General features: G+C 42.7%; 1 pseudogene; it reads right to left on the bottom strand.

Annotated features, from left to right (window-relative positions):
• Nucleotides 1–876: 876 nt before the first annotated feature.
• Nucleotides 877–11,852, bottom strand: part of LOC148147082 (uncharacterized) — an 85,486-nt pseudogene continuing 74,510 nt past the window's right edge.

Genomic DNA, 11,852 nt, shown 5'->3' with positions numbered 1-11,852 from the left:
CGAGACATTGGCGCCCAGTTTTCGTCCCAGAAGACGTCACATCTCTTGTGACGTGAGAAGGAACACTGTACAGATCGTTGCCACTTCTTTGGCGAACTTATTATCTCCAACGTCACGTGGGTCAGACAAAAACACATTGGCAGTTTCCAAATCCTTCATGGCCAACTACCTGGTAAGATGATCGAACGCCAGACTCCTCACTGTCTGACTCATCGTCCGTCTTGAGGAGATCGTGAATAGGCCCTGGATGCCTTTCCGCCTTGGATTGGCCGTTGTCATTTTGGGCTTCGTAATTCCGTTGGTTGCGCATACGATTTGCCATGAGTGATCCAGCAGACCCTGAGGCGGCAGCCGCTAACTTGGAACCTTCGCCAAGTTGGTCTCGGAGAGGGGCTGTAGGTCTCGGAAGGCAGTCATCAAGGTTTAGGTTGTTTTCCACACGCGTATGCGTGTGCACTAGTGCTTGTACAGGTATTTGACCTACATTTTACGTGAGATTTCCTTTCCCTGATATCTGCCTCAGCCTTTCACGTGTTATAAGTACTCCAATTCACAGGTTCTATTTTTCCCTTTTGTTTCTCCTTCTCTCTCTCCTCCAACCTCGACCTCAATACTTCCAACTGCCTTTTACTAAAACCTCCTTCTGGAAACCCACATTCCTTGATCTACAATTCTAACTGCTTTACAGACTCTGGGCCACAATTATTTAACATGTACTGTATTTTGGTTGGCCGTTCTAATTCCTTGTTGGACCCACTTCTGTTTTTTTTTGCCAGAGCCCACTTTCAGTGTTAGTGGAAAAGTGTTCAGCTCTCTCTCTCTTTCTGGCGGTACCATTATCTTTTTCCCTTTGACTTGATTATATCTCCGTATGTTCTATCTCACATTGGGTGCGTCCGACTCAATGCCTTGGTTTTCGTAAATGAAGAAATCGCGTACCTGGTACTTCTTTGGCGAGTCCAACTCAGTTGTGTTTTCAAAGGGACCCTCTGCATTTGACAAAATGCCTTATGGAAGGAGTAGTTGAGCATAATTAGGATACTTGTCTTATACTGTTTCTTATCACTCTTTCAAGGGCAAAGACTGGGAAAACTCGAGTTCTTCTCTCATCCCCTGGTCTTGGTCTAAACGGTCCTTCAACTTTTGCTGAATTCGACTTTTGCAAGGTCAAGTTGAATGTTGACAAAGTTCAAACAGAGACAGTCTGGCTGCAAACATCATCAAAGTATCGTTTACAAAGCATTAATTTTTAGAAATGATTCTCTTTCAAATTTCACAATAAATGTAAAAAAATGTTAATTTTCCATTTCACCCTTCTACCAGGGTCAGCGATTCAATAAGGTCATGGTAGTGTTTTCATTGATGCAACTTCACTTACCCGCCCGCTCACCAGAAGCGTAATTCATTTCATGGTCGAAAGTCTATATTTTTGTGAAAAAAACATTCAGCGACGTCGCCTTAACCCCTTTATTCAGCAGAGAATTCTACACATTCAGGGGAAGATTTTCATCCTCAACTCAGTTGTAAATCTGTTTCCCCTCATTTTGAAGCTCTTCCACTTAGTTCTAGTTTCACCCGCCACTTGAAACAACCTCCCCGCATTCAACTTATCTATCCCCTTCAAATTTTATGTTTCTGTAAGACAATTATTGTGCTTAACTCTAATGAGAATAATTCCAGTCTCCTAAATCTCCCCTCATTATTAAACCCTATCAACTCTAGAATCAACTTAGTGAAACTCTTCTGTACGCATTACAGTGCTGGTATATTCAGTCTCATGTAAAGAAACCAAAATTGTACACATTACTCTAAATGTGGTATTACCCGCACCGTGTGCAGCTGCAACATAAATTCTAGTTTCTAAACTGCATCCCTTAAGCAATTATGGATAATATTCTATTTGCCTTCTTAATTCCCACAAAACCAACCTTTTTTTGAGTCCTGCACAAGGACACTGAGCTCCCTCTGCACATCAGCATGCAGCAATGTTTCACTATTTTAAAAACTGTGCTTTTGACAGTTAGGCCAAACAAAAATGGATGACCTTGCATGTACCAACATTGTACTCCGTCTGCCACACCTTTGCCCATTCAATGAAGCTATCTTTGTCTCTCTGCAGACGTTTAGTGCCCTCTGCACATTTTGCACTAACACTCATTGTCTGTCATCTGCAAACTTCGTCACTCTCGAAATCTTGTCTGTAATTCCTTGACATTTGATGTAGGGTGCGACTTTACAATCAAACAGATGTCGTCCTTTTATTGGGAGAGCTACCCCAAGTCAAACCTTCAGTTTTGTAGAACATACCTAAATATACAATATGCTGGACGCTCATTTGCCAATAGTGGTAACACTGTCATCATGTCTCTCTGATTATCATATCCATTCCTCAATCTTTAGTCAGAATATAAAACCCACTGAGATAGAGTGCCTTTCAATCAACTTTTTTACGCTTTATTTCTTGATCTATTGTTGCCTGTATTCCTCACATTGACCCGGTCAGAAAACCGTCTGATACCTGATTCTCACAGAATCAGACATGATGGGACATATTTCATAAAACCCAATCCCAATCCTGGGATATACCCTATCTTACCGGAAGGACAGACCCACCAGAAGTGGGGATACCGTATAATACAATCAGGAAAGGGGTTACCCTGCAATTCCACAACATTAATTCCAGAAACAAGGAATTCCCATGGCAACACGTCAAATATAGTCAAGGAAATCGCCTGATGATGGACATCAACTGCACTCCACATCCACCCACAGTGATAACTCAGTTCCCCTCGATGCGGAAAAGAAACCATCGGCAGCACCGAAAGTGACAAGCTCACAGAACGTACTCTGGCTGTGGCACTTCAATGTCCATCACCAACATTGTCTCCACATGCTCTTCACTGACTGAGCATGGAGAGGCCGCAAATACACGGCAGCCATACTATGGGAAGTGATGGAGGAACCGACAAAAGAGAAACATTCTCACCACACTCCTTGTCACGGATGGATGTGTCCTTGAGTGTATCTGAAGGAGGAGCCAATACATAGTCCTTGTGGAGGACAAGTCTCGGCCATTATCATTCATTTCTCCGTGGAGACCAGAAGACGATGGGAATATCTGACTATTTCTGAATGAAGAGGCCATGGATCCTGACAGGAGAGCGGGTATAATGTACTGTGCATGCTTCCGCTGCAAAACTAATGAAGTGAGAGATGGAGGGTCCAATCACAAGAATGAGAACTAAAGGCATTGCCAGATAAGCTGAAATAGTTAGTTTTGGCACATTCATAATTCACCACAGACAATCAGCCCAGAAACCATTAATCCAGAGGAGAGACATGTTCAACCCAGAGTGGAACACTGTGCAGATTCACCCATTGCGCTGGTCAATAAAATCCGCAAACCGTCCAGACTGAAGCACTGCACAGATCATATCGCAGCATTTATCTTTAAACACGAACGACACATCTGCCGAGTATGGGAAGCTGGGACAGAGCCAAAAAACGAGAGATGCTTGTATCCAAAGTAGTCAGGCAGGAAGCTGGAAGAACACAGCAAGGCAGGCAGCATCAGGAGGTAGGGAAGTCAACGTTTCAGGTTTAACCCTTCTGCAGAAGCCCTGAAGTAGTGTTACACTTGAAACATCGATTTCTTCACTGCCTGATGTTGCCTGGTCTGCTGTGTTGTTCCACACTCCTGCCTGTTCAGCTTGGGAAGCTGTGCATTGATTAATAAACACAGACTGGGTATCTGTGCAGCACTGGGATCTATGCATACCACAGTATCATTTTAATCAATAAAACTGGCCAAGATTTCCGTCCAGCAATCAGAGATATACAGAAAAGAGCAGTGCATTGATCAATAAAACTGGACTAGATATATGTCCAGCACTCGGTGCTGTGCAGACAACAATGCATTGATCTGTAAACCCGGACGAGATGTCTGTCCAGCACTCGGAGCTGTCCAGAACACAGCAGGCCAGTGATTTATAAACCTGAAATAAATATCCATCCAGCATAAGAAACTGCATAGACCACACCATTGCATTATCTATAAAAATCAAACACATAGTCTGAGCAGCACAGTCAATTGTACAGTGATCACCGATTAATTAATTTTTTAAACCAGGAACAGTTCCCCTTCCAGCATGTAGAGCTTTGCATGCCACCCTAGTGGAATATTCAGTAACACTCTGTTACATCGCTGCCCAGCGTGAGGATATTTGCAGCTATTGCTGGAAGTAATAGAATGTGAAGGCGCCATCCTGTTGGAACTCCATGTCTTCATTGTACCATGACAATGGATGCCGCGGCTTTGAAAATCACTGCCAGAGAGAGATTGCGGGGAAACCAGTTTAAATAAAATCAAATGGAAGGGGTTTACAAAATAGACAGAATGGAGGAGATGGAGAGACAGTATTACAGACCGATGTGTTCACAGGTTTAAGAATACTGAAATGTAGTCATTTTGAGCATGAGGCAGTATTCCCAGGAAAAATGGGAGAACGAGATTTTCGTGTGAGGACAGACGATGGAGAGTGTTGAATGAGTATTTTTTTTGCAGCTTTGTAACTGGGAGAGATTTCAGCACAGTCTGCGACTCATTGGACTGATTCTAAGAATAATTTGTCTCAATAGCAATTTCACTGAGTGTGACAGCGATTATCTGCACGAGGCCGACCTACTTTACTGATGTTACCTTATCGAACTCACCTCATTAACTACCTACCCAACCCCATGGTATCCCTCTCATTCAATGCCACCCGTTATGGTTGGAGATACTCACTATTGCCCAGCTATCACTGGATATTCGGCCTCTTTGAAAGGCCAATGGACACACCGCGAGCATGGCAGATAAGGGGCAATTACACCACGATTTGTTGACAGGGGCACGTAGGTCCTGGCGGATGGACGAGTACTGAGGAGCAGCATTCTCTTCCTGGAGTAGGCCACACTATCAGAACCACAGACCAGGGTGTGAGCTCATCATCCAGCTCAATGCAGTATCTGTTCTGAAGAAATGTCCAGTAGTACGGACAACCATTAAGATCCTCATCGCATTCTCTCTGCTCCCTCACACTCACTGTATATCTGTTATAGCACCTATTCCCGATCAAGGCACATGTTCCACCACTCTTTCTACTGCATGCAGCACCTTCACTTCCGCTCTCTCTCTCTTTAATTCCCTCTCTCAAGCCACCCCTCCATTATGCAAGGCTCCAGTGGCAGATGAAGAAGGCTGTGTCAAACACCAGGTGCTCACAGCACCATCCAGACTGATTTCTGACCGATGCACTGATTGAAAATACTTTCAACTCTTGTGACTGTGCCTGCTTTCACAATTTGCTCGGCAAGTTTATTCCACACACAAGCCATCTTCTGTCGAAAATAATTACCCCATATGAATTATGTTGACCTTTGTTTTCTCATATAAAAATACCCTACCACCGGGTACAAAGCTCGAGGTACAAACCCTACAGAAGTGTTTCATAATACGTGCAAACAAAATGATTTAAATTGTGTTAGATTTGTGACCCGATGAAGAAGGAAGAGGTGTCAGTGTTGACTTTCAGAATTTATGTCAGGGATGACTGTAAGCACAGCCATTCATGTTGATTGGAAACACATTTGTAACTGGGAGAGAAGTCTATAGCAGCAGATGTCTATAGATCATAAAGAGTATGGACAGAGAGAATAGTTAGATTTTTTCCCTGAGTGTAGGGGAATTTCAAACTACTGGGCATTGATTGAAGGGGAGAAGGGAAGATGAGGCGAAAAGGGCACCTTTTCACGCAGAGTGTGGTGCGTACATGGAATGAGCTACAAGAGGAAGTGTGGAGGTTGGTTCATTGACAACATTTAAAAGGCATCTGGATGCTGTCAGATCTGCCGAGCGTATCCAGCAATACCTGTATTTGTTAAAAAAATTAGATGCATTCATTTTAATACAGGTGTTCTAAGACATTAAACGTTTAATTGTTAAGTGACGCATGTACATATAAAGGCATTTTCAACTCAAATGGGTCGTTTTGCTGCTAACAATATGGCTGTGTGTATGAAAGCAGCAATGATGCAACTACATGGAACAGGGAAAGTGAAGGAGGCACAATTCGGACAATGTACAACGAGAATGCAAATGGTGCAGTTTGGAGCGACATTACTGTGTGATTCAACTCAGAGAGGAAGAAGATGTGATCTCCTCGCGAAGGAACGGCCTGTTGCATTCTCTCTCTCTTCATTGTTCCTCATCACAGCAATATGTGCAAGCTGAGAAGAAAAACGCATCAGTCATCTTCACCACTCGTGGAGGATTACTGACCAGAATTTCTTGGAAGTAACTCACTGCCTAAAAGCACAGGGAATTTTGTAAAATATTATAGTTCCAGAAAGAAATCCCATTGTTAGTAGCTTCTGTGAGAAAAAACAACTTAGACAATCTTTCAAAATTTCATTTTGCCATGAATTACACTTGCATTCGGGCAAAGTATTTTCAATTTAAATTGCCGATATTTAGCTGTTTGGTTTGTCATGGTGTGTGTGTGTGTGTGTGTGTGTGTGTGTGTGTGTGTGTGTGTGTGTGTGTGTGTGTGTGTGTGTGTGTGTGTGTGTGTGTGTGTGTGTGTGTGTGTGTGTGTGTGTGTGTGTGTGTGTGTGTGTGTGTGTGTGTGTGTGTGTGTGTGTGTGTGTATAGAAAGAGAAATATCGATTACATATTTACAATGTCTAAACAGTTTGTCATTCATCTTTCCATCATAATCTGAGGAACTTTGCTTTGGATTGTAAACGTGTTATTTTAGCAGTGGGGAAATAGTACTAGAAATACAACAGTGACCCAAAAAGCCACGGAACAACATGTCAGTGATGGGTAAGTTGTTGGAGCAAATCCTGATGAATAGGATTTCGATCCATTTTGGAAAATCACGGACAGATTAGAAATAGTCGACATGGCTTTGTACGTGGGAAATAACGTCTCATTTATTAGTTTGTGTTTTTGAAGTGGCGAAAAAGAAAATTAATGAAAGGGTTTTGGCTGACGTTGTCAATATGGACTTCAGCAAGATGTTCATCGCATTCTAATTTATAGACAGATGGTAAAGTTATGTCACATGGCCTACAGAGGAAGCTACTCAGTTGGATTCACAATTGGCTTGAAGGAAGAGGGCTATTTTTCAGACTGAAAGCCTGTGACCATCAGACTGCTGCAAGAATCAGAACTGATTTCACTGCATTTCATGATTATTGTAAAGGATTTGGATGTGAACATCTGAGGCATAATTAGCACATTTACAGATGACATTATAAAGGTGGTGTAATGGATTTTTCAGAGTACAACGTGACTACAATTACATGGGATGAAAAGGCAACAAATGACAGATGAAGTTTAATTTAGATAAATTTGAGGTTTTGTATTTTGGAAAAGCCAATCAGGGATGGAATTATACACTCAATGTAAGGCCCTGAGACTATGGGTTGCAACTGCACAGTTCCTTGAATGTGGAGTGGCATGTAGAGAGAGTGGTGCAGAACACGTTTGACAAATTTACCTTAATCTGTCAGTGCATTGAGTAGAGGAGTTGTAGTGGCATGTTGCATCGGCACAGGAGGTTGGTGAGGCCACGTTAAGAATGGTGCATACTATTCGATTGGCTGCAGAATTACACGATGTTCCAGGACTGGACGGTTTGAGATGTAGGGAGAGGCTGAATGGGTTGAGGTGTTTTCCGCTGGAGTGTCAGAGGCTGAGGGATGACATTATGGAGCTTTATAAAATCATCACGGCATGGATACTCGGAATCGCCATTGTCTGTTTCCCAGGATAGGCGAGTTCAAAACAATTGGGCTGAGGGTGAAGTCAAGAGGGAAATGATTTAGAAGGGAACTTAGTGTCAAATGTTTCACGCAGAGAGTAGCGTGAGGGAAGAAAATGCTGACACAAGAAGTGGTGGCGGGAGGTACAATCGCACATTTTAGAAGTGTCTGAAATAGGAGGGATATTGGCCAAATGTTAGCAAATAGGACGAGATCAGATTTGGATATCTGGTCGGACTGGACAGATTGGAAGAATGACTCTGTTTTCATCCAGTATGACTCTCTGCATCGAAAGAGGGATGAGGAGAAAGTCTGAAAGGTGTTTTGGAGAGAGAACTGTCTTAATTCGAAGCTTACCGTGCCCCTCTATTCACAATGATTCAAAAGTGTGTTGTTGAATATATGACAGGCAGTGAATCATGGATAATGGGATACAGAGACGAAAGTGGGGCTGAGACACAACCTCATCATCCACGATCTCAGTGCCGGGTGAATAAGGTTCTAAGTGTCTAATGACCCTCTCCTGCTCCCAGTTCCATGTTCCTATGTTGCATTCAGCCCCCCAAAGCTGCTGGACAGGAGCAATCAGATAGGCCACTTACTGCTATAACCTGGTGCACAGAAACAGAGGAGACCATGCAGCCCTTCAAGACTGTTACACACGGTTTGAGGTTTTTTGAGAAATGTAATTGGAAAATCCAGGCTGCTTATGAAACAAGCGCCTCCCCCACCCACCCCCCAAATCTCTTGACAGAGCTTCCCTTTTCTGCACCTTATGCTCCATTTGATGCACTGTGAATACAGCGCCGATACCTCATCCTGAGAAGGCTCACAACATCATCTGATTTCCCTGACTGCAACGTTCCATAATAGACATTCCAGGAAAATGCCAGCCACTAAATTTCCAATAACAGAATGTCAGAACATCGGAAACAGGAGAACCCCATTCACCACGCACCCCCCACCCCCAAACTCAAGCATGACTTCCACTTCACTAAGATAATGGCTAATCTGCTCTCCGTCATAATCCTTTTAAATGTCCAATCCTTCAGAGTGCTTGGCTCTCTGACAGATCAATATCTATCTACCGTCTCTTTCGATACTTTCAGTGTTCTAGATCGGCTCATACTCTGGAAAAGAGAAAACCTGACATTCAAAGCCCTCTGTTGGAAGAAAGAATTTCCTGTTCCTCAACATGACCTGTTAAGATGAAAAATTGATGTAGACACAAGGGTTCGGGGAAGATTTACTGGCCCGGATTGACTGTGTGGTTGACATCAAAGAGCTTACCAACACTGGAAATAATGGGAATCAGAGTAAATTCTCCAGTGTATGGAGTCAGTCATAGCACAAAGGAAGATGTTTGTGTTTCCTGAATGTTAATCATCTCTTTCCTGGGTCATTTCAGTGTGAGATCATCAGGGTAGTTTCGTTGGCACAAGCATCTTCAGCTGCTAAGTGGGGATGTTCACTGAGTATTCCACAATATTCAGAATATTTTGTCCGCCCTCAACTCCCTGACCTGTCTGTGTTCATGTGCAGCTAGACACGGAAAAACAGTCAGGCTTGCACGATTTAAATGTCGGTAGCATTACTGTGACAGTAACAGTACTGTCTGACACTGCACTTTGCAAGAGTAAAATGAAGAGTTCATTCAGCACATCACGCTGGTTTCACAGTAATATGAGTAAGTCATTCTGGCCATTGACAAATTGCAGAAGAACATGATAGCCCATTCAATCTTTCAAACCTATTCTATTATTCAGGATGAGATGCAGTCTAGAGTTATGGACCGCACGAGAGCCCTCGAAAGTATTTGAAGACAGTATCCGAGACTGTAGTGTCTTATGTTATAGGAAATGTAAAGTATCTGTCCCAGATGCAATGTGACTGGTCAAACTACTCGGAGTGAAACAAAAGAAGTTCCTTCAACGCTGCAGATGAAATTAAAACAAAGAAAGATGAATTTTAAAGAATGTAATTCTATTGGACACGAACAGAATAATAGATTCAGGAACTATTGCTAATTAACTGTTCCAATATGAGAACATCCCCAAAACACACCCTTTGGCAGAAAGGAAAATTCACAGAGGGAGATTGTCACAAACATTTCTCCAATCCAGAAAGAAAAAAAACAGCATCAAGAGAAATTTCAGAGAGAGTAGCAGCCAGGAGATATTCACGAAAGCTTTGAATTCTGTTGAGACCCCATTAGTTTGTGATGTTACTGAGAAACCAAAACATAACAATCCTCATCTGTGAGAGCTGAACACACCCATTCAGGCTGTGTTAAAATAAACCTAAGACGACCCATGCTGTTAATGCAAGTGAAGTTAACTTACCTGCTGGGTAACGACCGTTTAATCTCTCTTAAATGGACCCAGGATAAATTAAACTCTTGAAGTAGCAACATTTTCAAAGTAGCCAGCACATCCAGCTGTTATACTGGAACGAGTGGTAACACAATGAGGCCCTTGATCGTGTCCAATCGGACGAGGAAGAAGCCATTGACTCCCTTAAGTCACTCACACAGGAATAGGAGGAGGTCATTCAGCCCATCAAGTCACTTCCATAAGCACAGAACGAGGTAATTGATGCTGATTCCTGTTGAATGGTTTACGCCCGAATTGTCAATTCTCTTGCTCTTTGGATGCTGCCTGACCTACTGGACCTTTCCAGCACCACACTCACTACTCTGATCTCAAGCATCTGCAGTCCTCACTTTCGTCTAACTGTTGCTCTAACATGATAAACAAGTGGAGCAGATGCTGACGCACAGTGTTCCTCGTGGCTAACTTGCTCATGGTACACACGTGGGACTTTAATGTGGTTTTCCAGCTTTGAGGGAGGAAGTAAAATGTTTTCTGTGAAGTCTCCAGAAGTCATCTTCCATCTCTGAGAAGACAAACTGCAGTTCGCTGCAGAGGTCAGAAGCTGGTGGGAATAGCTACCAGTTTCCGAAGTAAGGCACTTTGGCCGCTACATGGCATTCAGTACAAATTCATAAGTCAACAGCACATTAATGAGGGGAGAGTTAATTCAGGCAGATCAGCTATTAAGAAAGCCGTGTTAGACTGATGAATGAACTATCTCAGTTCAAATAATGCCAATGTTATTCATGTTGATCTTGTCGAGTGCGTGTCCTGTGCATTGTAACGTACATACTTTATGCTGTCCAAGTCTATTTTCAACCTATTATCTGTCTGTCCATGCTTACAATGATCTGCTTCTACTGCTCACAAATAAAGCATTTTTTCCTTGTACTGAGATACACCTGATAATTAATAAAACCATTCAATCCTGGGTAAACTCTGCACTTTCTCACCTTTTCCATGTCTCTTTTGCAAATAGATCACTGCCAGTCCTCAAGGATCACTGCAACCATTATTTTTCTCTCAGAGCTCTACAGATTAAATACTCTGCTTCTTCAATCTCTCCTCATGGTACGATCTTCTGTTTCTCTGGTAAGGGGCTCATTCCTTACAGAGTAGAAGAAAACTGTAGAGAGTGCCTCAAATATTCCCTCAGCGAGGCTGTACGACTGCAGGAAGGTGGCTTTATTCATATACTTGAATCGTTTTACAATGTAGGACAGCATGCCATTCACTGCACCTGTTGCTTACACAAGGAGTCAGCATAGTTTTGTGAGTGGGAGATCATGCTTCCCAAATTTGGTGGAGTTCTATGGTGAAGTTACCCAGAAGGTTTGATGAGTGCAGAGCGGTAGACATAATCTCTATACATTTCCGTAAGGCCTTTGGTAAGATTCCACATGGTAGACTGTCTGTAAGGTTGCATCGCACGGAATCAAGGGGGAGTTGCCAAATTGCTTTCACAGTTGGCATGTTGGGAGGAAGTAGAGGGTAAATGTGAAAGGATGTTATTCAGACTGGAAGCCTGTGATTAGTGGAGTGCCTCAGAGTTTGATTCTGTGATCATTACTGTCATCTATATCAATGGTTTAGGCATGATTAATAATTTTGTAGATAACACTAAAATAGGTGGTATCGTGGTAAATGACGACATTTAGCTGAAATTGCAGC

Source organism: Chiloscyllium plagiosum, unplaced genomic scaffold, assembly GCF_037043375.1.
Source record: "Chiloscyllium plagiosum isolate Xiang-an unplaced genomic scaffold, Cpla_swu_hap1 HiC_scaffold_18, whole genome shotgun sequence".
In the NCBI taxonomy this organism is placed as follows: Eukaryota; Metazoa; Chordata; class Chondrichthyes; order Orectolobiformes; family Hemiscylliidae; genus Chiloscyllium; species Chiloscyllium plagiosum.
The sequence above is the reverse complement of the archived record's forward strand: the minus strand, read 5'-3'. Positions and strand labels throughout refer to the sequence as shown.